Source organism: Lissotriton helveticus, chromosome 5_1, assembly GCF_964261635.1.
Source record: "Lissotriton helveticus chromosome 5_1, aLisHel1.1, whole genome shotgun sequence".
Classification (NCBI taxonomy): Eukaryota; Metazoa; Chordata; class Amphibia; order Caudata; family Salamandridae; genus Lissotriton; species Lissotriton helveticus.
This window is the reverse complement of record NC_136065.1, coordinates 903,759,315-903,785,739: the sequence shown is the minus strand read 5'-3', so window position 1 is coordinate 903,785,739 and position 26,425 is coordinate 903,759,315. Positions and strand designations below refer to the sequence as shown.

Genomic DNA, 26,425 nt, shown 5'->3' with positions numbered 1-26,425 from the left:
GGAGGAGTTTCCTGGCTCACCAAGCTCAGGGGTCTGTTGGTCCTCTCTTGGTGCGGGGAGATGGGACACCAGTCTAGGTTCAGTCTGCATGAGTGCGTAACAGTGCCCTGAGGACATCTGGTTTGGACAAGCTCATTTAGAATTGGGGCCACCACAACGGTGGCAAGGACAGCCTGGCTAGGCCAGTGGTGCAAAGGTCCATCAGGTGGAGCGCTGGTTGCTACAAGCGCTATGTGGAATGAAGTTTCTTGCAGGTGTCTGCCTGTAACATCTCTTCTCTCTTTTGTATTCCTCGGATGACGCAGGTATGAAGGCTTTTAGATTTGAAGCAGCTGCTTGGTATCTCGTCGAATTCTGTCGACACGGAAACAGTGACTGTGGTGCTGGTGTTGGGCCACCCATACATGATGCATACTAAGGTTGTCTATGTCCACGGGTGGTTCTGCAGCCAGGGCAGAGAAAGCGGGATGCCGGCTGACTCTCTGGGGTTAAGGAGGGCTCCACTCAGACCAGTTGAGTACTGCATTTGGCAGACTCATTGCCACGAGGGTTACCCTCCTAGGGAGTATTATGGCAAATCCTGTCAACAATTATTGAAAGGAAATCTAAAAGCAGGTTTGTTTGCATTTGGTTATTTCTAATGTGGACTGGCTCATGAAGGAGTTTCCTGAGCTCGAGTTAGCACCAGTTGTGTTACATGAGAACACATTCATTTTTGTTAGGCACGGGGAGATTAAGTGAATTGCCCAGAATCACAGGATGTTCAGCATCATTGCTGAGACTCGAACCCGGTTCCCCAGATTCAAGGTCTGTGGAGAGGAGTTGGCCTAATGGCAAAGGCGGTCGACGTCGAATCTAGGGAACCGGGTTCGAGTTTCGGCAATGACGCTGAACATTCTGTGATTCTGGGCAAATCACTTAATCTCCCTGTGCCTAACAAAAATGAATGTATCCTCATGTAACACAACTGGTGCTATGTAAAGCGCTCTGATACCCGATTCCAGGTCAAGTTCGCGCTATATATAACTCTGTAAAAAAAAATATATTATACATATATATATATATATATATATATATATATATATATATATATATATATATATATATATATATATATATATATATATATATATATATACATATATATACCAACAAAGAGATGCCTGATGTAGAAGACAACTGCGCCACAGGATGATATCTGCCAACATACGTTTGTTCAATGAACAGCAGCGCCATGACAGCACTTCAGTCCGCTAACATTAAAGGTCCCATCCCGATGCGTTTGGTAGATTACTTCATCTGGGGATTCGGGCTGAAGAAAGAACAGCAGGGCAGGGTTTGGCGGCACTTTTTAATTCAAAGGACCCGCCACAGTGGGCGTGGCTTACACTGTGGCCTCTTGGTTCTTGTAGTTCCTGCCAGTTATTTTCAAGTGATTTGCCCGCTGTTTAATCCAGATAATCACCATCAGTATTTCCCTAGTGGGTCGTGGCTTGATGCGTTGTACCAAGGCACAGCGGTGTGATTGTTTGAAAAAACCGGCTTCCGTGCCATATGTAAATCCGCCGGTTGACTGACTCACTGGAACGCCATGACAGCATCGGGTTGTCTTCCGCAACCCAGGCTGGCCGCCACATACACCAACAAAGAGATGACTGATGTAGAAGACAACTGCGCCACAGGATGATATCTGCCAACATACGTTTATTCAATGAACAGCAGCGTCATGACAGCACTTCAGTCCGCTAACATTAAAGGTCCCATCCCGACGCGTTACGTAGGGAGAGGTGTGGTGCCGCGGCCAGGGCGACTGACGCTGGAATCTGGGGACCACGGTTCGATCCCCGGCTCCAGCGGCAGGTTAGCCCAGCACCATGTGACTCTGGGCAATAGCTCGCTTAATCTTCCCGACGGCCCCCAGCGCCTAGAGACCCTTACGGGTGATTGTGCGCTTTACAAATGTGGACCTTACTTTACTTTATTACTTCATCAGGGGATTCGGGCTGAAGAAAGAACAGCTATTTTTGTACATAGTTGGATGAGCAGCGATCTTACTGGGGAACCAGAACTTTCCTTAATAATTTTCTCTTCTGGGGAGGGAAGGCGACTGGCTTTTCTCTTTTTCTCTACGGATGCCGGAATGCCCATAGCAAATGTTTCTTCAGTCATGAAGGTCGGCTGCTAGTAATCAAAACAGATCAAATCACATTCATGAATGCATTGTTAATTAAAACCATCACAAAGATACTATCATATAACATCACAGAACATCTGCTGGGCATTTAAAATTAATCAGTCATACATTTAAAATTAATTTAGACTTAGAGAATAAAAAACGAAGCTTAATTTCGTCACTTGGAGTTTAAGTCTTACAGGAATTTAAATATGATATTTCTAATGCACTTTATGGAATGCAATTTTTTCTCGGCAAGGTTAAAAAAAAATGATAATTCGTGTATTAGTCTTACATTGTGCTCTTTGTAGCATTCTGTGGTGGCTTGAAGGCAGATTCGCACTCCCAAACAGTGAAGTGTTGGTGTGGTAGGAGTTGACTTTTGGGGGAAAGTGCCAGACATATGCAAACAGTGTTCACAATGGTTTTTGACCTTTTTGACAACTTCTGCAAATTCTATTGTGTCCTACGACCTAACCATTTTGGGCAGGGGTCTATGGTTAAGAGGCCTTCTAAAGGCAGCTTCATGAATTTCAGTTTCGAAAATTTCGAGCCACAGGTGCCCAGATATGACTATTGCTCTAAGGCTTGGTAAGGCTTAATGGCAATCCATTAATATGAGTGCTTTCCATGAGCATTTTTGTTTTCAAATAATGACAGTTTTCACATATTGCTTTTAATGTACTTCTTGAAGACTAAACAAAATAGGCTGGTACCAAAGCCGGTTGATTTGCAAGTTTCTTATGCACCTCAGGAAATAATCTCTGTGGGTTGATTTCCTTGTGCCTCAGACCAGAGCAGGTGGTCAAGCAAACCCTTCCTGGAAGGCTTGTGACTTAAAACTGAATTTTAGAAAATGGGTTGTGTTGCATGCTATGCTTTACTAGGCCTACTTCTAGCCAGATTTGAGCTGGTGATGCTTCATGGGGAGGTGAAAGAGCTGCCTGTAGGTGTTTACGTTTAAGGCTTCTAGTAGCTTTGCTTCTAGAGCACGGAGAGGTTGCATAGGCTAAGAGCAAAGCCCGTGATTTAATTTTCATTTGAAGTTTATGAGCAAAATAACTCTGGTGTCTATAGTAACTCTTCCATATTTATAGTCTTGCTTCTGGGACAATTTGTGGTTATTTAAGTACCATGGCCAGATGCCATGTGCCTTTTACTGAACATGAACACCTTAGATTTTTTTATGGCTGATTTCCAATCATCTTTGAAATTACTTAATTTATGCAGGAGTCGTTGTAGGCCGACACTGGTTCAACTCAGCAAGACTAAAATGTAGGCATAGACCATGGTTCTTAAGGGTTTCCCCCCTAATTACGTGCAAGTGCCTTCATTTTATTTTATCCAGCTCTGTTGGAAGGTCTGTGATAAAAATGTTAAATAAGGCTGCAGCACGCACACAACCCTGTTTGAGGCCTGTAGTTGGATTGATCTTATGGGAAACTCTCTTCCTGACGTCAATAATTTTTACCTGCATTCATGTTTTGTTTGGATTGCTTTTAATAGTTTGTTTGGTATCCCCCGGGTAACTAGCTTTTGCCAAAGCTTTGACCACTCAACTATGTCAAAATTGGTCTTCAAATCTACAAAACTAGCATTCAGGGTGGATTTTGTTTCAAATGCTCTATCCATTATTAGAGCTAGGACTGTCAAATTTGATAGCTTTCCCAAGCCAGAGTGGAAACCTGTCTGGCTGTACGGAAGAAGGTGCCGCTTCTCTGCTCATTCATTCAGATCTTGTAATAGAAGCTCTGCATAGTATTTTGGATTGTTATCCAAATGTGATGAGTTGATAATTTGCCTTGTCTGATTTGCTACTGCCTTTATATATTGGGTAGATGATCATACCAAGCTAAGAGTCAGGTATTATGTCATTTGCAAGGGCATGCTTGAACACTGGTATTGGATGGTCTGCCCAGATTGCTGGGTTTGTTTTGAACAGAGCTTTCAGTACACCATTTGGCCTGTAGAGCCCTCCATTTTGCTCCCTGGAAAGGGACAGTCCTTCCTGGATGGATTCAAAAGAAGTGAATTATTTTTGTACAAGATTGTGCTAGTGACAGTTGGAAAGATACAGGGGTAGGTGAAGAACTGAATCCAAACTGGCTTCAATGTAAATTGGTCGGAGGCTAGTACAGCACCCATTGCCCAAATTCTGCTTCCCTGTTTCTGTTGTGGACCAGGGTAACATCTATTCTAGTCTTTGCATCAGTGCCCATTGGGCAAAACATTCAACCACACTCTTTTTACACTATCCTTGGGCTGAAATCCTTCCCCCCTTTTAAAGACGTCCACATAATATGATGATTCTCAGTGTCCACTCCATGAAATGAAAATCCTTGGAATTATTACAGCAAATGCACTTCACTAGCACAACAATCTAGGGTATCTGATAGGCATGGCATGTGGTCATTCCCTTTGGGCACCAGGCAAAGACCACAGTAATTAAATAAACCTTGAATTCATTCCCATGCCTCAGAGTCTTCCTTTTCTATTTCGTTAGCTGTTTCTTCAGAAATCATAAATATTCCAGAAGGGCAGTCCAGTCGCTGTACACAAGATGGAGCTGAGGCCATAAAAGCATGTTGGGTAAAATAGACATGCAACTCTGTAACATTTTGATGGCAGGAGATGCCTCGTGAGTATTCCTGGAAGCATGCTCCATGCCTGGAAGTCTACTTTCTAGGACAGGAGTGACATCAGAATACCTACCACGTGTCAGATGGCCTAACGCTTTTATTCCTGTTCAGGTAAGGTAAGGTCATGATCTGAAGCTTACATTCGCGCGCATTGCTGGCGAGTAAGCGCAATACTCAAAACTGACTCACTGCACAGCTGAGAAAGGCAAGGCTGGCAGTGGTCCCAAGACGTCAGCATCGCTTGTTGAAACAATGCAGTGTCTCTGGAGGATGCACCACACAGCAAACTATATTTCACATGAATCCACTAAACTCCAATGTTGTTTGGAAATGGTGTTGGCTATTTTGAAATTAAGGGTCGTGGTTCACTTTTTCCTTACTAGGCAATCGAAATCCTTTTTTTCTGTGGTCAGTTACTTGCTACCAGAAACTGTGAAAAGCTAAGAGATTGTTTCCCTTCTGAAAGTGGTTTGGAAGCTAAAGCTGCATATAGGGATTAAACGAATTCCAATTTTATCTTGAAGCATTGTAGTACAATTTTTGCTACACCTTTTAGCATCCTATATTATGTGAAAAAAATTTCATAGATCATCCTTACTTTAAAAAGCTGTTGAAATACTCACAATGCACATATTACATGAAATGCGAGGTTGTGTAGTAAAGGAAGTGAATAATTGGTATCACTGTGAGCCATATAATTCTGATGAACGCTATAATAGTTTTACAAATCGACATCCTTGAATGTATGTCAGAACCTGGGAGTGTGAACTCACACACACATACAGTAGTTACCTTATTTGAGAAGAAAGTGAGAATTAAAGGCTTCAATGATATTGATTACTTACACATAAATATGTATCAGTTTCAGGAAAACACAAAGTCCGAGACAGACATATTCTGATGGCATAACATTTCCTCAGCATGCGATAGACGATTCAAAATAGTGAGAAGGTACTAAAGATATTCATCTTATATTCAGATAGCCACTGTGACCCATATACCCAGTACAGTGGAAAGCCACTTTGGCAATACCTTGTCTCTGTTTTCTCTCTTATCTCATTCTCTTTTCCCCAGGTCTCCGGTTAACTAACATATTGTATAGTGTATGGTTTAGCTGTGGATATCGTAAAATGGTGTAGAAACTAGCATGGCTCCTGTTTGATCGGGACTACAAAGTCAGTGATGTCAGGTAACATTCAACACAATACCTAATGACCAGAGTGAAAAGCAATCTCTAGCCGTGGAGGACAGTGGAGGGAAGAGTACAAACTCCAGTTCACATGGGAAAAAATCTATTTTCTTGTTGTTTCTCACAAGAATAATGTCTGCTTGGCTAAAATGCAGTGATAATTTACCTAGCATCTTCTTTATAGTTGAGTCAAGGACCTAGGCTTCTTTATCCAAGAGTGTAGATGCTGTTGAGCTATTGTCCTGGTTTGCAGCATCCACAACAGATTAGGGATCCTCCAGGGTTTTGGTACTAGATTTGAACCCAATCCGGACCCTCATGCCCTCGAAAAACCCTTAAGAATTTTAATACGGAAAAATCTTTGTTTTCCTCAACTTGCTCCACCAAGGCAATTGGAAAGAAGGGGGAGGAATGGTATGAAAACTGACTAACTGAATATCAGTGGAAACTGGCAGTGTCAGGCTTGCAACCAGAAAGACCGGCAGTGTTTGGTAATTCAATCCCTAAAAGATGTGACACATAGGTTACAATGGCATTACTTTGGCATTACTTGTCCTCACTGCTGCTGTAGCATCTGGACCCACCTGCAGAGGGACCCACGGGTGAGATAAAGACCACCATAGATCATTGGCAAGCCTGAAACACTGATTAGCTGTACTGAACCTGCAGAGGTTTCATCGATATCTGCAGAATTAGTCCAAAAGGTAGTTTGGAAAGGGGAGGATGTCCATATGAAAGGGGTTCTTTTGTGTGTCTTGTGAGAGGGTCATCTCAGAGTATCCCTTCTGGATGCCCTTGGACTGAGACAATTTCGTCTATGTACCCATCTGGCCCTAGGCCAGTCAGATGGGTACCAACACTACAGAATATCCCTAGTATACTTCTGGATTTCAGGGCCGCATTTGATGAGAGCTAGTCCCTTATCCATGGAAGGAGAGCTCCCCCAAGGATCACTGAATGACGTGTTATAAAATGGTCGACCAACTGAGCTAACTGAATCTGCTAATACAGAGGAGGATGTCTTCTTGTGCTTCTATTAGACAGTGTGAATGATCAACATATCCTAAACCATCTATGCACAATTAACCCAGGAAAGCAACATGGGTTATAACAGTGGAATCACAGAACAGTGGCAAATGCATGGACCTGGCCTCTCGGATCTCTCAAACTTGCACAACCAAGGCCCTGTGGAGTCTAGACTGGATAAACCAGTCTAGATCAAATATTCTCCAGGCACCAAAATGTTGGAGAGCATTTTGTTTTGACGGGGTGCTGAGAGAAGTCGCCCCATAAAGGGTCTATCGGTGGCATCAACGTAAGTAAGTAATATGCATCTTCTTCTGATGTATTCTGGTTGAAAAAGTCGATAAGGGAATGTTCGAAAACGATATCTCTGGTGAGTTAGTCTGGGAAGGATTCTTGGTACATGTACCTTAATGTTTAGGCTGTGGGGGCCCATTGGTATGGGGACCAGTATATTTAAGCTGAAAGGGAGCCTCAAGTGGTGGTATGGTGCAAATCAAGGCCATGTAGCTAAGATTGCTGGGGTATCTTCTAGCTACTTACTCCTGATTATCCCATAGAGCATCAAGTCCAAAAATTGGAAAAGATAGAAACAGTGCTATAGTTAGACGACATGGACTTCGAAATTAATGCAGAAACCATGCGGGTCATCTTCAGAGAATGTACTGTCACATAAACAACACTGTTTGAAACTAGTCATTAAGAGAAAAAACAGAGAACAGCAAGCTATGAACACATGCCTAATCACCTCAAACAGAACAAAAAGACCGAGGTGTGGGAGCCTGTGGGCAGAGTAGGGAGCAGAACCATGGGGAGGGGTCCGATGTCATTGAAGAAACGTATGCAGGAGGGCCGGCTGCCCATAATATACCTACCGCGGGGCACCACTACACCTAGGTTTGTCACCCCCCAAGGACCAGTGCTAGGTTATGCTCAACTGCGCATGTGGCTGCTAGGTAAAGGACCGCATCAGCGACCGCCCAGAAACCCCCTGCGCCCCAGCCACCACCATCCGACCTGGTGGCAAGCTCCCTTGTAGGGGTCCATGAATGCTGATGACATATTTTTTAAAACAGGATGGCGAAAAAAGGAGCCTAAGTGTCTCCCCAATCTTGACCTCACCCACCAACATAAATACAACAATTTACAAAAAGGAAACAAGAAAATGCCAGTCAAACAAAACAGTGAATTCTTGTTACAGTACCGACCAGGGGAAAAAACCTAATACAATTCAAAATCAAACCATGACAACAAACAATGGAAAATAAAAACACTCCTGTGCAAAAAAGAAATGCCCAATTCCTTAATATAACCTTCAGAATCCTATCTTTTGAGATGGTGGGTCGGTAAACTCCGTAACCTGTGGGGCTCCCAGGGAGGTTTCTGAAACAAAATCCCAGATGGTGAGGGCCCCAAGGATGTATGTTGTTACAACGCATGCTTTTTCCATGCATGCCTTTACAACGCAGGTTTTACAACGCAAGTCTTTACAACGACTTGCGTTGGGGGGCGCTGGATAGTGAAATAGTTTAATTTACTATTCCAACTCCAGTCCCCGTGGATAGTAGGGAAGGTTTTGGATAGTAAATTAAACTATTCCCTATCCTACAGCGCCCTCCAGCGCAAGTCATTGTAACGACTTGCGTTGTAATACCTGCGTTGTAAAGGTGCTGCGTGGAAAAAGTTTTGTTGTAAAGGATGTTTCCCGGGCCCCAACAGCTCCACGATGCTGCTGCGTCGAGTGGAGACCGCAGTGACTGTGTACTGGGGCAGGCAGGAAGCAGAGACCCGACGCGGTCGCTTAAGTAGGGGGAGGGTTCAAGTAACGCATCCCCCGGATTCACTATAGTGCTTCCGGGGCAGTGAGTGCGTCTAACCAACCCGCTCTGCCCATACCCGGAAGGACAGGGCGACCCCGCCCCATACATGCCCGTTCGCCCCGGCTTCCCGCCATAACGCCGGCTCCCCTCGTGGAGTGGAGAGCCTCTGTTATATGGCCAGGGAGTAGCTGATGGCCTATGCAAGTGTATACTTACCATACCCGCAACCCTCAGACACCAATGCAATTGAAACAATTTCTGTTTTTATTTGGGATAGGGGGTCGACCCCCAGGCCATATTTATTAAACAAAATTCAAAAACACGCATTTATAACTTTTTACATAGTAACCACATTATTTACAATTTTTTGTTACATCTTTAGTATCCTAGCCTTAACATCAATGCTAGTACAGGTAACCGCTTCAACTTAACTAGTCTGTTTCTGTGCAACCAAGCAAATTATTACGTGATGATTCAGAGTGAGATCAAGCCTGGCTCTGCCCAGTCTTCGACCCAGGCAGGGGGCCTCCTTATGGGAAGAGACCCCTTTCCCTCTCCCGTCCGTCCCCACGGGGAGGGGACCAATGTCATTGAAGAACCTTATGCAGGAGGCCCGGCTGCCCATAGTATACCTACCGCGGGGCACCCTCTACACCCAGGTTAGCCACCCCCCAGGGGCCATTGCTAGGTTATGCCCAACTGCACATGCGCGTGTGGCTGCTAGGTAAAGAACCGCATCAGCGACCGCCCAGAAACCCCCTGCGCACCTGCCACCTCCGTCCGACCTGGTGGCAGCCCCCCTTGTAGGGTCCATGAATGTTGATGTCAAAGTTTTTTAAAACAGGATGGCGAAAAAAGGATCCGAAGTGTCCCCCAATCTTGACCTCACCCGCCACAGGCCAGCATAGTTCACCTACTATCTGCCCCCCCCACAAACCAAATTGCGCTAGCCCAACCAGGCCAGCAAGTTTTCAAGGAACATGTAATTACCTTCATCAGATAAATACACTCCATCCTGCAAGAGGAAACGCTCTCCCTTAATGCATCCATGAGATATGGCTGACAACCGATCCGTCCTGATCAACTTACCAAGTTTCCGGTTTAATCTCTTTACTAATTCATTGATGGCTTTCACTGACTTACCACCTCTTCATTTTGCCCTTGGAATCATATTGGAACAAACTATTGTGGCCCCCAGGAATTTCTTTGCCAATACACACATTTCGGAAATAATTAGCTCACACAGGTCTCTCTGACCTAACTCAGGGATGTCATTGCCTCCTATATGCATGAGTATCACCCCTGGAAGCATAAGCCTCCAGGGCAACATTCTGTTCAATGCAGTTCTCATTCCAGTCACACGCAGCCTACCTTGGCCACAGAAACTCTGTAACCTGCACGGCTCAAAAGGGAGGTTTCTGAAACAAAATCCGGGATGGTGGAGGCCCCAACAGCTCCACAATGCTAAGACCTGCCTGCCCCGCCGCGCCCGCTTAAATAGGGGCGAGTTCAAGGGCTTTCAGGGCAGTGAGTGCGGCCAACCAATCCATGCTTCCCGCACCCGGAAGGACGGGGCGACCCCACTCCATCCTCCCGTTCACCCCCGGCTTCCTGCCATATCGTCGGCTCCCCCCACAGAGGGAAGAGCCTCTGAGTAGGGAGCAGAACCTGCAAAGTATGCGCACATTTCCAGATTTGGACTGGTGCTGCGCTACCTATGTTCAGCTGCCTTGCTTCGTGTATTGGAATATCAGATAAGTTTAGAAGAACATGGTGTAGTAAGAACCAATTAAAAGAATGTACATGACATACAATGCATTAAGTGTTATAAAAATTATGAGGCATGATGATTTTAAAATACTAGCTCGAATTTATTACTCTATTAAAAAAATTGTTAGTTGAAATTTCTTAGTTTTAAAATAATGCACTGTTAACAAATTTTGTCCATCCACAAATAACCTACACAATTGCACCACTCCTCAACCTTGCTTTGACACTTCTCTCACAAGATGGATGCACATAGCCTCTTTAAAGGCCAAACTAGAGTTCCTCAAGGTACAAATTCTCCACTGAGCAGCTCTTTACTCTCCAATATTGTGCCTAACTGCGCCAACTAATTCAGAAATCAGACCCACCCTTTTATTGCTCCCCGTTGAGAAGCAGATGGATGTGTTCTTATTTAAGAAAGCATCTTAGCCAAATTGGCTGTAGAATAGCCAACCTTAAAACTTTAATTCATAATGAAATGTCCTTTATCGCCCTACCTACTCCTTGCCTATCACCATCACTGCACCCTTGTAAAATCGTGCATTCTAAATAACTAAACTGAGGCAGCCTGGGGCCCATGCAGGGGGCCCCCATAGGAGAGCGGCCACCTAAGTGTCACATGATGGCACAAACACAACAGGGCTAGTGTTTGGACCTCCCGGATGTGCAAGCACTACTCTTGTCATTTACGGTGCGCAAGTGAGCAGGGAGGGCAGGTATAACTACCTTCCCCGCCCAGCTGGCGATCCTTTTTCGCGCAGAGGATCATGTTGTCTCCCTCCCTTTCGCTTACCCGGCATGTCGGCTGGAAGGGTGGCTAGGGTAGGAAGGCTGTTAACTTGTTCTTTTGTGTTGCAGGCGGAGTTACAGGGTGATCCAGAGGCTGAATGGTGCATAGGGTACCCTCTTCAGGCCCAGAACAAGGGTGCAAATGCCAAATAGAACCAGGAAGTCCTTAGGGCAGGACCCTGGATGAATGACAGCGCCCAGTTAGTCCTTCGGGCGGTTGTAAACTTGAGCAACCGGGGGCTTGCCTGGATACGCTCCGCCCCCTCAAGAGGCGTGAGTAAATGGGTGGACTGGTGGTCCACAGGATGTAAGGGGTAATCCCCCCAAATGGTTAGCACCGATTGGTTATGCCACGTGCAATTTGGCTCATCAGGTGGGCAGGCAGCAATGGGCTGTTTGCCCTTGGATCGCCCATAAGTTGACCCACCAAGTTGGTATATTTCTTATGCAAAATAAACCTGCAACAACCAATATGTCTTGTGTGTTCTTTATTCTGGTATTGCTGTGTTCGCAGGTTGGGTGTGTTGCCGATATTGGCACTAATAGGCTGTGGCCGATGTCAAGACAAACTAATAGGACTAACTTCTACAGTGATGTATCATGCACAGCAGAGGCACACCTAGAGCCAAATTTCGAGGGGGGCTACTACAAATTTCGGGGGGGGGGGCTAATTCTTCCAGGAGTAGGCAGATGGGAGATGAAGGAGTGAAAAAATAACAAAGCCTCGTTAACACGTAAATGGTGTTTTAAAGACCTGTGAAGTACTCGGGTGCGGCTGCGATAAGCTCAACAACTGTCTGTGTGTTTGCCCAGGAAACTGTCTCAACTAGGCTGACACACACAATGGGGTTGGGGGGGCTGATGCCCTTTGACCCTATAGGGACCGGATCCCCCAGCATGCTCCACGCCCTCCCATCACCCACCCAATAATTAAACTTGAGATTTAGGTGGGTGTCAAACGGCCATGTTTAATATTCACACAACATAAACATGACGAAGTATTATTATTATAATTATTAAAAATTTGCAAATCAGAACACCAAATTAAAAATTGTCCATTATCATTTCCATAATCACACAGAATGACATAATCCCCCCAGCACCAAGGGGCCCTCTGGCTAGGCTCTCCCCAGGCAGCGATGCCCACGCGAGGTGCAACCCACCTGCGACATAGAGTGATGGTCCCCAGCCCTCGTAACCTTGTCCGCCATTTCCAGGGCACCACCACTCCTCCACCAAGTTGACCAGGGACCCAGGAGGCTCGTATCTGTCGCCCTAGCCTCCCCAACCGGTGGTCTCCATCCCCCTGTGAAGAGCTTACCCACTCTCCCCTCAGTGCTGGCCTAAGGGAGTGCTCAAAGGTGGACTCCCGTCTATGCCATCTATCAAGATCAGTGTTCCAATGTCTCTTTTCCGCCACACCCCTTCGAACTGCCTAGCTAAGGGACGGGTGGGTGGGAGATTAAATAAAACAGGCTACCGAGCCTGAGAGTAAAAGAGAGGAGGGGGGGGCAGAAGATGCAAGCAGGTCCGTGCGCAGGCGAGGAAAGAGGCCGACCGAATTGCGAGGGTGACCTATATAGGTCACGGCCTCTGACCCCGCCCGCGCCGGAAATGCGTCACCGCCCTCCCCCGGAAGGACTTCCTCCACCCGGTCGCCTCCCATAGGGTGGATGACCGGCTACACTCTACAAATGGGGGTGCGTGGGCCGGGGGGCCGGCCCCTAAAGGCGGGCTCGTCTAGCCTCGCCCTTGGTATAGGGACCGGATCCCCCAGCATGCTCCACGCCCTCCCATCACCCACCCAATAATTAAACTTGAGATTTAGGTGGGTGTCAAACGGCCATGTTTAATATTCACACAACATAAACATGACGAAGTATTATTATTATAATTATTAAAAATTTGCTAATCAGAACACCAAATTAAAAATTGTCCATTATCATTTCCATAATCACACAGAATGACATAATCCCCCCAGCACCAAGGGGCCCTCTGGCTAGGCTCTCCCCAGGCAGCGATGCCCACGCGAGGTGCAACCCACCTGCGACATAGAGTGATGGTCCCCAGCCCTCGTAACCTTGTACGCCATTTCCAGGGCACCACCACTCCTCCACCAAGTTGACCAGGGACCCAGGAGGCTCGTATCTGTCGCCCTAGCCTCCCCAACCGGTGGTCTCCATCCCCCTGTGAAGAGCTTACCCTCTCTCCCCTCAGTGCTGGCCTAAGGGAGTGCTCAAAGGTGGACTCCAGTCTATGCCATCTATCAAGATCAGTGTTCCAATGTCTCTTTTCCGCCACAAGGGCGACTAGGGGCCATAGGTCCGGCGCCCTTCCCCCCTTCCAGTACATGCAGCACAAAAGACCAGATGCCATTAATCCATGTGTCCATGCCAATGTCCGACAAGTGTACTCCATCCTGGTGAAACATCGCCGGGCCAGAAATCATCTTATGGGGTAAGTGCAGCAAGCGGCCCTTCGCTGAGCACAACTTCGCCAACTCACCATTCAGACGTCTTACCGATACGTTCAAAACTCTAGCCCTGATGTCCTTGCCCCACCATTTCCTCGGAATCATACATGACCATGCAATCCTGGCCTGTGGGAAGGTGTGACCAAGCCAAGAAAATTCTGCGAGGAGCGCCTCTTTGACTGCCAAGCGACCGCGGTCCACCATGTCGTTGCCGCCCAGATGGATTATAATTAGGTCCGGGGACTTCTGTCCCTCGCGTTCTTTAATCTCCTCCACCAGCCGCCGCAGATGCCGAATGCGCATTCCTCCCACACCATGCCATAGAAATTCAGCCCCGACCAAACTCGATGGCTTCCTCAGACGGCGCCGTCGCAGATGTTCAGCTGCCCGTCGCACAAATGAGTGACCCAACACCCACACCACCATTCCCGGCATACTAATCAGAGAGGAAATAGAAAAAAGTTAGCAAAATCGTGGCCAAAACTGCTTGTCAAAGTAATTCAGGGCGAATGTAACGCTTGTAACAATCGGACGACCAGCGGCCCACCTTCTTAACAGCCACAGATGACAACCCCGCTCCTGCAGCCAAGGTTGCTGCCCCTATTCTGAAGGAGTGGGAAGAGTAACCCGCGCCCCCCAAGCCCAGACGTGTTAAGGCCCTCTGCAACACTGCCTTGAATTGAAACTGCGATACGCACTCCCCATTCTCATGGATGAACAAGGCTGTCTCCCCCCCACTAGGGCGCAGGGCTAGGTACTCCTGCATGCAGGCCACCGGGCATACCGGGGCTCCCAGAGCGGGGTGCAGGTGAATCACCGCCCCCTTACCCGCCTGGTCAGTCTTGGATTTCGTAAGGATCACTACCAGGTCACCGTGCTCCATTCTTGTGTCCCTAAATTGGATCCCACCATCCTGATTGCTACGAGAAGACCCCACAATCTCTCCCAGTCGGAAGGCACCATAAAATGCCAGGGAAAACACTGCTGCAAAGAGCCTGCCCTCATATACTGAGGTGCAGAGCAAAGGTAATACCCCCAGGATATCCCCCAAAGTCCTCACATCTAAAGGGCGTCTGCAATCCCGCTTGGGCCCCTCCAGCCTAGCCCAACCTGATAAAGCCTTCTTAACTACAAAGGATGACCCAGGATCGTGTGAACCCGCCAATCTAGCAAAGAACCCCACTGCTGAAATATGAGCCCTAGCATAAGAGAGAGACCTGCCCTGATCCCTGATTCGCTGCAAGAAAGAATACATGGCCTGATCAGAGAACCAGTTTGTATTGCCCGCCTCCTGAACCAGGCACCTGTAAGTCAAAAAACACTGTTGATACCCAACCCGAGTGCGGTCACTCAGTGAGGCACCTACCAGCCCCGCTAGAGCGGGGCTCCAATCCTCCACAGTGATGGGGGAAACACTGTCATCTCGTCCTCCGCTCCCGGGTGGAACTTCCTGAACTCCTGTAACTTGGAACGAGACAAAGCATTAGCAGCGTGGATATCAACGCCCGGAATGTGTTCAGCCCTGAACGTCAAATTCAATCTCAGACACTCCAACACCAGCCGCTTCAACAATCTCAACACATGTGCACACGTAGCCCCCTGCCTGTTAATAGCTTCCACCACAGCCATGTTATCAGACCAAAAGATCACCCATCTGTTCCTGAAGTGCTCTGCCCAAATGCTCACTGCTACCAAGATCGGGAACAATTCTAAAAATGCTATGTTCCTAGTCAGACCACTCTCATGCCACTCACGTGGCCATTCGGCCCCACACCAACGCGAGCCCAAGATTGCCCCAAAACCAATGCTCCCAGCCGCATCCGTGAACAATCCCAACTCCTTGCTAGACACCGCCGGTGCCGGCCAGACAACAGAACCGTTAAAGTCTGCCAGGAAACTCAGCCACACTTTCAAGTCATTTTTCACCTCCGCCCGGAGGCGCACCCTGCGGTGCTTCTGGGACAGGCCTACCATAGCTCTTGCAATTGACCTCGAGAAAGGGCGCCCCATAGGAATGATTCTCAGGGCGAAATTCAGCTGGCCAACCAGTACCTGTAACTGATGTAAAGTCACCTTAGTAGAAGACAACGCCGCCTCAATGGCCCTAGAAAAAGCCTGAACCTTATCAAGGGGCAACCTACACTCACCCGCCACAGAGTCAATCTCTATGCCCAAGAATGACATACACGTCGCCGGGCCAACCGTCTTACCAGGGGCCAGGGGTATCTTAAATTCATGAAACATGGCCACCAACTGCTCCAAGGCATGATCACAATCTGCGGAAGCCGCAGGCCCCATCACCATAAAGTCATCCAAATAATGCACGACCCCTTTGTAGCCAGACCTATATGAAAATAGCCAGTGAAGCATTGAGCTAAAAGTCTCAAAATATCGGCAAGATACTGCACACCCCATAGGCATACACCGGTCATAATAAAACTTGCCATCCAACTGGAAACCTAACAGGTGATAGTCCTCCGGGTGCACTGGCAAAAGGCGAAAGGCAGATTCTATGTCTGTTTTTGCCATGATGGCTCCTGGGCCCAGGTCCCTCAATTTCTGTAGAGCGGCGTCAAAAGAGGCATAATTCACTGAACACAAGGCAGGGTCAATTGCATCATTCACTGAGGCCCCTCTGGGCGCCGACAGATTATGTATCATCCTAAACTGACCAGGGTCCTTCTTGGGGACCACCCCTAAAGGAGAACACACATAACCAGGCAAGGGAGGAGTCAAAAATGGGCCCGCTACCCGCCCCAACCCCAGTTCCTTGTCAATTTTGGATTTGACCACTGCTGGCTGGGCCCGAGCTGAAAGTAGATTATTGCAATAGTCCACAGGGGGAACGTCCTGCGGTGGGATGCGAAAACCCTCAGAAAAACCCAGGTACAATAACTCGGCTGCTGACCGGTCAGGATACTGATTCAGCCAATAAATCAGTCTCCCAATGTCCACGGGAGTGGGCAATTCAAGGCTGCGGGGGCTTGATGTCCTTACCCCCTCCTCCCTTCTCTTTGGATTTTTTAATGCACTTGAACTCTGGGTGGGAGGGATGCCCACAATAGGAGCACACATGCTTGAACTTGCACTTATCCGGGGGCCAGGTGCATGTCTTCCTGTTAAAGGACCAACAATTTCCTCTTTTCTCACCGGCCCCCCCCAGCGAAGTCCGAAAGGGCTGCCTAGCTGGTTGAAACCCCCCAGACTTGCCCCCATTCACGCTTTCCAGCCACACATTGACCTCAACCTGGTCCCACCCCATATCAGGATCCTGTACCTTTTCCCATCTAAAGTCCCTATCATAATCTAACCAAGCAGAACCACCATGAGTTGCATGCGCCTTCAAAATCTTATGCTGATAATAGACCAGGGATGCCGCCAGCTCTGGCTTCTTTTCGATCAACACTGTCATGAAAACCTGAAAACCAAAAAGCCAGTTGGTAATGGACTCCTCTACTCTCGGCCTCCTATCCTTAGAAGCGCTGTCCTTACCATCTTTATCTTTGTACTCTACCTCCCACCTTTTGGGCCGAATGAGTGAAAACAGATCTACATATTCCCCTTTCCAGATCTTCTCTTTAGTTTTGAGTGGCACATGGGTAGCCAAGCGGCCAGGTTTAGATAACACATAACCCTGCCCCCCCCTGGCTTTCTGCTCACTGGCAGACAAAACACTCGGTCCGTCAGGCTTACCTCCTGAAGACGCGGGACCGACCGTCCCTGATGCGGTGGACTGTTGACCTAACTGCCCAATGACACCCCGCTCCTTGACTAGGGACGCTAGCTGGGCCCTAATCTCGTTAAGGGTGGGATCCTCAGATGCACTTGGTGCCCATGTCGCGACTGCTGCAGTGGCCCCCAGTGTCCCCGACGTGGAGGGGGGGCTACCGCCGCCGGCGCCGTCCCCACCACCCCACCTCTCTGCTCCTTAGTACCTGTAGACAATGCTCTAAGTGCCCCCAATATTTCAATAAGCGGGCCCGATGCAGCAGCCCCCGGGAGAGGAGTCACCGGTGCTGCAGGTTGGGGGGCCGATGGGGCCACAGGTATGGGCGCTACTGGTGGCACTGTCTCAGGTGGATGCACACCCCCCCCAGTGACCGGGACCGGCGCAAGGGCCGCTAGTGCTCCACGAATCTCTTCCAAAATCGCCCCCGTCCTGTCCTCCGGTGGGGCGACAGGGGCGGGCGTCCCAGGATTACCCTGGGGGTTGCCAGGTGCTGCCGGCGGTAAATCTGGCTGCCTAGGGGGCGGTACAATTAAAACATCAGGTTCGAGCGGGACCACTTTAGGCTGCGTCTTAGCCTGACCCCCCGCTTTCCTGCTCTTGCCCCGCCCGCCCTGCTTCTGAACTCTAGGCTTCTTATTCAGGGGGGGGAAAGCGGCCCTAGGGGGGACACCCGGCCTACGCGGGCGCTCAACGCTCACCTCGGGCTCGGACTCAGGCTCAGGAAGCTCCCCGTCACCCTCCTCCTCGCTACTGTCCCCGCCTCCATCGAATTTGGCTAGCAGTCCTTTAAGCAGCTGCGCTACTTCTGGGTCTTTACCCTTTCGTTTCTGGTGCACGCCTTTAGGTGGCATAGCGCCCTCCGAGTCTGCGCGCGGGAAAATTTAAAATTGCGCCCCCCGCTCGCAAAAAACACCACGCAGCGCCGCTCCAGCCAACCCCTTACCGCCTTTGCAGCTCGCGCCCAGGCGGCAGGCAAGAGGAGTCGGAGCTCAGCGAGTACCTAAAAACACAAAAACGCCGCAGCCTGAGCAGGCCCCAGGGACACCCACCGAACAACAAAGAAACAGGGCGAACCCCGAAGCCCACCCAAGCCCGCAGCCTCGTGAGCCACAACCCCCTCACCTGTCGCACTGGTCGCTGCTGCCCGACTCCGTATCACCACGATCCCGCACAGTCCAGCCCACAATCCTCCACGACCAGCCGCCGTAACTTCCCGGGACCACAAGGAAGTGAGGGGCGACTACGGGGCAGGGAATCTACCAGCACAGGGACCGGGCAATACCTAAGATTAAATAAAACAGGCTACCGAGCCTGAGAGTAAAAGAGAGGAGGGGGGGGCAGAAGATGCGAGCAGGTCCGTGCGCAGGCGAGGAAAGAGGCCGACCGAATTGCGAGGGTGACCTATATAGGTCACGGCCTCTGACCCCGCCCGCGCCGGAAATGCGTCACCGCCCTCCCCCGGAAGGACTTCCTCCACCCGGTCGCCTCCCATAGGGTGGATGACCGGCTACACTCTACAAATGGGGGTGCGTGGGCCGGGGGGCCGGCCCCTAAAGGCGGGCTCGTCTAGCCTCGCCCTTGGTAATGGGCGTTGTGAGCCTGATGCACAGCAAGGGCACAAGTGTGTTCCTGATTCACCTAGGGTGATGCTCTAAACCTTATTAGTGTATTTTATTTTCCCACTGAACCTAATGTTGGTCTTTAGTTAGTCTCTTCCCCCCTTCAGCTATTTGTCTCCCCAGCCTCTTACTCTTTTTCCACTCTTGCAAACCCTCTTTCGATATGTAAATCGCTTCCCGCAACGTTAATTGCCTTACCGGTCCAACACTGTCTGTGCCTTTTTTATGATATGATTCATCAGTTCAAAATAGAAATATAACAGAGAAAGAAATTGAAGGGAAATAGTTTTCCATATTTCAAAATCGGAGCAAATCAACGCGCAGCCGGTGCGCTGCAGATTTTTATTAAGCCAATTCTATTCTTCTCTGCAAGATGAACTCGCAATAAATAATCTTGGATCGAAAGGAGATATATTTCCTCCTATCTTCTAAGGCCAATTAGGCCTGCTGAACATAACATTTTCCTAAACGCATGATAAGCAGATCCTGTTGCTCACAAAATATTATTTTTAAATAGTTGTGATGGATACAAACTGAACCGCTCCAATTTCAATTCGAGCAGTAATTCCCAGTCCCGGCAGCAGTTATCTCACGACTCCGTGCAAGAAGGATGAGGGTTTTTGTTGTTGTCATTCTTCGGGATGATATTTTATCCTCAGAGAGCCTATCTCAGCAGAAAGCGCGCGCACAAGACAATGGTACAACTCCTTCGGCTGTCATCCCTCATTCTGTCAAAGACAGATGTCTCGCATTGGCTCGTGCCAATAATAGAACGCTCCCTCCCCGAAAAAAAAAAAGCATCAAGACATACCTGCCTCGCAAGGAAAGGCAACGTCACAATGGTGACACTCATTTGACAATTAACTGATTCTCCCCATTGTTGACACGCGAGACTTAAAAGATGTGGGCTCGGGGATGATGAATTAATACAGACAGATGCGTAAGCTATGAGCTGCAAGGACGGCTATAATGTGCTTGAGATAGGAATATCAACTGACACCTCTGACAGGCCCTACAAGGTTTTATTTCATTTTGCACTGTATCTCGGCTTCATACTTGCTCGTCTTTGTTCTCTTTTCATCAGGCTCCCAACATCTCATTCTGACAGCCCAGAAACATTTAAGGCACTTTATTTCGAGTGCGAGTTAGCATACTTGATTTGTCATTAAAATGCAAAACGGTTGACATACCAGGTAAATGTAGCTACGGTTAAAAGACTAAGTCTGCCACCAACGTCAGAGCCGAAAACCGTTTCTGGCTTCTCCTGTTAACTCTTTCACCAACCTGCCTTATCAGATAACTCTCCTCCTGTAGTGGGTGCTAGGGTCCCTTTGCTTATCAGAGTCAATCAGCTCTATGTGCACTTGCTCTGGGACATGTAACAATTGCTAGGTGACAAGACATATCTGCATTTAGACAGTAAACGCCTACTTTGTGACACGAAACACCAGCTATGCGACATGAAACGACTGCAAAGTGACATGAAACATCTGCTGTATGACAGGCAACGCCTGCAATGGGACACACAACGCCTGCAATGGGACACACAACGGCTGCTAAGGGACACACAACGGCTGCCGAGTGACAACACGTCTGTTCTCTGAGACAAGCGCTGGCTACAAGACCAGAAATGCCTACGTTGCAAAACAGAACACCTGCTTTAGGACACCTTTAGGACAAACATCTTGAAATGGGACGAGAAATGCCACCGAAGCAACACAAAATATCGGGGCACAAAGCGCCTGCTATGTAACATAAATTGTGCGATACCCGTTATAAAGATATAAAGTGAAGTCTGAGGTGAAGGGCGCCATCATTGTGCCACAAAATGTCTGCTCTCGGAGAGAAAATCTTGCTATAGGACATTAGACGACTTATGCAACATGAAAACCCTGCAATGGAACATGAAACGGCTGCTATGAGGCATAGCATGTCTACTAAGTGCCCTAAAACACCAGCCCCAGAGAGATACAGCAGCTCAGTGAAATTCAAGTTCAGTTTAAAACTTTTAAAGTGCAAATATACCAATAAAAATGTCTCAATGTTGAAATTCATCCAAATTTTGCTTCGTGAAGTCAACCTACTTCAACATTGGGCCTGAAAGAGGCAAATTTAGACAGCCCAAATAAAATGGCTTTGGTTTCTTTTTAAGTCTAGCCTAGCAACAGCTTGATTTTTTTTTTAGCAGCGCCCCCACCCCGCCAAATAAAAGCTCATAAAATACACACATATTTATATAAATCGAGGGACTTTTGGTAAGCCCTCTTCATCTCATTGTCAGTTTAAGTGTCATGGGCTTGCGCCCACCCTCAGTACACAGTTAGTGGCAATGGGTCAGCCACTATTGCCATTGGCTCTTCACTGTCAATTTGCTCCTGCAAGTACATGTAAACTGAAAAAGGTAGCCTTCATTGGTATGAACCCAAGGCCAACCTCTGCTTTCATGACATGTTTTTCACTTACTTTTGCCAAGTGATGTTTTTTACTATTTCTTTGCAAACATATGCATACCACCTTTCGATGGAAGAATTTCTTCTTGTCATTTCTTTTATGCTTGTAAAAAAATGTAGTATTGCCAAAACCAGATGTTAAGATTTTGACAAAGTTAAGTTCCGTAATTCAGGACATGTCCAGTACAGAAAAGTTGAAAAAGAATTAACATGCGGGACAGAACTATCAAACATTGGTATAACTATGTTGAGAGTGGGGGGGGGGAGTGGGGTATGGGCCATAGGTACGTGGAGTCCACAACTCAGCGGAATTAATGGCAAGGAATAGCAAGAAAATTAATCTAGGGTGCTGAATTTAGGATGGTACAGTTGTTAAGCAATCTTTCTATACAAGTGATTTAGTTTGAAGCACTTTAGAAACTTTCAGGTGATGAATACTTAGAAAAAGGGAACGCTCATTATTTTTCCTTGAATTTTGTTTCAGCTGTTAGATTTTTTTGAGAAGACATCGTGTAATTCTGAATTAGCCTAGTAAAATTAAAAGAGCACTCTTCATTGCAATGTTCAAAATGAACCAGTGCCAAAAACTTCACTTCTGAAAACACACATAATATGCTATGTTTAATGATATTCATGCTGAAAATATCCATGCTGTCAGAAGGAAATGTACAGTGTCCAAACTTCAAGGCCTTAAGAAGCAAGTTGCTAAGTTCAGTGGTAATGGGTGATGGTGACATAACTTAAATTTCTTTTGGAGCACCTAGTGTGGCTGTGTTTGAAGGGGGAGATGAAGCAGGTACTAAATATGCATGAGTGAAAGAGGTGAGGGAACTGGTACAAACAAGGAAGACTATAATCAAATGGACCATCAGCTCACCAAACAGATGTTTTCTTAAGAGGTGTTTACTTACAGGTCTTGATACATAATCTTGACATTTGTTGTGCAAATATCTACAGGCAATATTGATCACGAATGGAAAAGATATTACACATTTTCAAACAAGTTTTTCTTTCTGATTGTCCTGCTTGGGGTATTACAACAAAAGATCTTTCTTTCTGGTGTGTGTGTGTGTGTGTGTTTTTTAGCAAGTTATAGTTTCTTTAGAGCTAAAATATGTTATGTCCTGTGTGTTTATAAAGCGCACTATTGCACTAGAGGGTATCCTGGCACTGAACAGGTATGTTGCCTATCCCTGGCTACTGGAGGTTAGTTAATTGAAAAGCCAGGTCCTTCAGATTCTTGTGGAAGTCAAGAAGAGAGGAGGAAGTTTTGATGTGGGGTGGGATCTCATTCCACTATTAATGAGCGATGTAACAGAACGCCTCTCCTCCTGATCTGGGTCTGTATATGCGTGGGGAGTGTGTGATTATGAGTCTTGCAGAGCGGACAGTCTGGGTGGTTCGTGGAAGGAGATGTGATTGTTTAGATAGGTGTGCCTGAGTTGTGTAGTGCCTTGAAACAAAAATACAGGGGCTGATCTTCCTTGGACACTATCATGGTGTTTCCACCAGGAAGAACCTGCTGACGGAAAAGAGCAGACCAGGAGGTAGGAAAGAATTTAGATGATTTGAAAAATGAATATTTTTTATCAGAAACCTAATGTACAGATAATTAACTCCACAAAGCTTTTCCTTCTCATCTCACATTAACTTACACAGGGTGACGGGAATGCTTCTTGTTCTAAACAGTTGCTCTTACTCCCTTGTCCTGTTGTTCAGAATGCACTACTCGAACGTTCCCTGGGCAGATCTTCTGTGTGTCCACTTCCTCTAAATTCTCACAAGCCCTACCCTAGCAGTGTTTTCTGACCCGCACATACCCTCATTCTTAAATATCTGGTTGCTTCCTTCAGCCTCCAAGTCATCCGATATCTATTTCAACAAGTCTCTCCCTACTTCCTAATCCCAGTCTAACTCACTAGTGTTTTTTTTTTTATTTAAAAAAAAAACTCTACCTGTGTCTCTGCCCATCAGTCATCAATTTGCTAGGAATATGCATCTGGTATTTCACCAAAATACCCCAATCATGAAATGTTATCACAAAGTATTTAATTCAGATACCTTTGATCAAAAACCACAAAAGAATTGACTACCGGTCTGCCAGAATTTCGTCATATTGAAATGAAGCCTCGGAGCCATTTCAACCTAGAGACACAACAGCGAGACTCCAAGAATGACAACAAAGCCTACTAGAGAGGAGCCTACCACCCCTGCAAGGAAATACGTCAGCAGACTGTTCTTATTATAATACATACCATTGCAAAACGGCTACTGCCTGGAGTAGTAATGTGAAGGTCAGAACTAACAGACACAAGTATAGAAAGAATCCAACTGCAGCATAATAAAGGGAACTAAAGTGACCTATAAGTGGACTGGAGTTTTCACAGCTTTTGTGATATTATTGATATTTGGCTGGCACAATTGACAAGGACAGAATAAAATGTATTACATCAAAATACAATGAGGCTCTCCCCTGGCTTCGGGCATGATGATCTAAAGGTCTCATGCTTAAAAAATGTACACACAAAAAAAAGATACAAATAAATGTGTTTTAAAGAAAAAAATATATACAAAATAGCCTTACTCTGAATTTGAATTCATATAAAAAGTGTATTGGGGTGCAAATGATAATCCTCAATATTAACTATTTAATGGTAACATCGGGAAAAGTAAGTCTGATCTAAGGTTTCCAAGCTAAAAACTGAAATAGAATTCAAAAAGTGTTACAAACACACCCATAATTTGGATGTTAAAAATGTTCATTGTCCATCTTGAAACAAACAGCAGAAATTGTCTCCTAATCCGTGACCTGAGAAAGATAAAATGTGTTCCAAACTCAAACACCCCGTAGTCTGGAGCAGTAACTAGCACTTAGTGGCTAGTACAGTGACCAAATGTAAGCATTCCTTGGTCATCTTTTCAAAGGAAACACTTTAAAAGTTAAAGGTATTTGGTGTGCAGAGCATTAGTGAAAATGTTTAATATTCCTTTCTAAACTGTAACAGTGAAATGTCTTGCAGCATGCTACACTGTTACGTCTTTCTGCATTTCTTAATCAGTAAAACTATCTAACTGAATTAAATGAGTGCAGGTTCAATATATTCCTTAACTTTACAGGCATAGTTTATAACAAAACATGAATGACCAGTACAAAGAAATGTTTCACTGGTGCCCAATCATGTTTACTTGAATTTGAATGAATTGCAATCTTCTCCATATTCACGTTGGAAGTTTGCAGGGACTATCGATGAACAAACCCTCAGTTATAAAAAGTAGAAAGTGACATTTGTCTCATTCAAACTCCTGAACCACGACTTTGATGCACTCTTGGGTGCAGAAGTCCGATCACAGTGCTTGATGTATACCTCTCTGAATTATTTTACTGACATGATTTTTGTGAATTTGCCCTTAGAAGTAAAGAAAATTACAGAGAAGGTGAGTTTCCCTTGGTAAAAACTTAACTGAATAAAAGTATTCCTAGCTTGATTTACATTTTTAAACCTTAGATAGCTTTTCATAAAATGAGAACAAAAAAATAAAAGTGTATCACATTTTAAGAAATTGCAAAAGTGTGCTCTACATTAAAAAAGCACCTTAAAGATAGAACAAAATGCTCGCTTGCGTTTCATGGATCATTTTTTAATGATCTTGACAATCTGCCGAAAAGAAAATGTACAATAACTGCAGCCCTTCAAATGAACAGTTCTCTGCCATGATTAAAAACTTGCTAAAAGGGAATATTAGAAGGCAGCTTTTTCGTTAAATTTATAAATTGTGCTCCCTGTCAGCACGTCCAATGGCAGATTGACATTCTGGGGGAGAAAGGCAGTTCACACGTCCTCAGAATTAATGTCTACACTTAAAGGTGGTGATGTCTTTTCCATCGCATGCATTAGCATGCCATGTAAACCGTTGAAAAAACAACCCTGCCTGCCAAATGAAGTCAGAAAGAGGGGGGAAGAATTTAGCAGTGCTTAGTCTAGAACAATAAAGAAACCTACTTTAAAAAAATCTATCAGACATACATTTATTGTAGAATGTACGCTTTGTGCAATTTCAGCATGAATACAAGTAGTAAAATTACAAACTTTGTTTCTTCTTGGCAAATGTTAAATACACTTTGGCTCAGCACATTTATTAGTAAAGCAAACAAATGTGTTACAAGCACCTTTTAAAATGGTATTCTTTCTTTGTTTACCTAAACGAAAGTATTTTGCACTACAAATTGGGTGGGTTGCCTTGCCTCAGAAGGAGGGATTTTTCTTTTTAGACAAAATCATCAGGAGACATGCTGGGGCTTCTGTTCAGCGCTCAGTTGACTGAGTTTGTCAGAGGTATATCAGCAACATTTAATCAGTTTTCTGTAGTTCAAAGACATTCAACAAAAAGAAACAAGTCTGCTGAGTGTCAGAATGGACTAATACACTGGTAAGCAAAAAACACACGGCAAACAGACCACTACCATCTTAAAGAAGAAACGGACAATGGAATTAACATAAAAACATACATATAGATAGATATAGGTGTATAGCCACAAAACACACAAATGAACCAGGGTAAAGATGGTGCACAAAACACCTAAATACAATGACAGAAAACTCAACAAATACATATAAAACAGACAAAGGCAATGACACACAAAAACATGTGGAAACCTTGAGGCATGGGGAAAACAGATAAGAATTGCAGATCTTTGCAGAAAAGGGGACACAAGAAAGGCTCGGAAATATTTACAAAATTAATAATATAATGG

General features: G+C 46.1%; 1 long non-coding RNA gene across 2 annotated transcripts in view; it reads right to left on the bottom strand.

Moving 5' to 3' along the window:
* Positions 1 to 1,986: 1,986 nt before the first annotated feature.
* Positions 1,987 to 26,425, bottom strand: part of LOC144753440 (uncharacterized) — a 127,249-nt gene continuing 102,810 nt past the window's right edge. Inside the window, exon 3 of one of the 2 annotated variants that reach the window (XR_013594361.1) lies at positions 1,987 to 2,181. This is a non-coding gene — a long non-coding RNA (uncharacterized LOC144753440). The remainder of the gene's footprint in view (positions 2,182 to 26,425) is intronic. The other variant, XR_013594362.1, reaches the window with a different exon arrangement.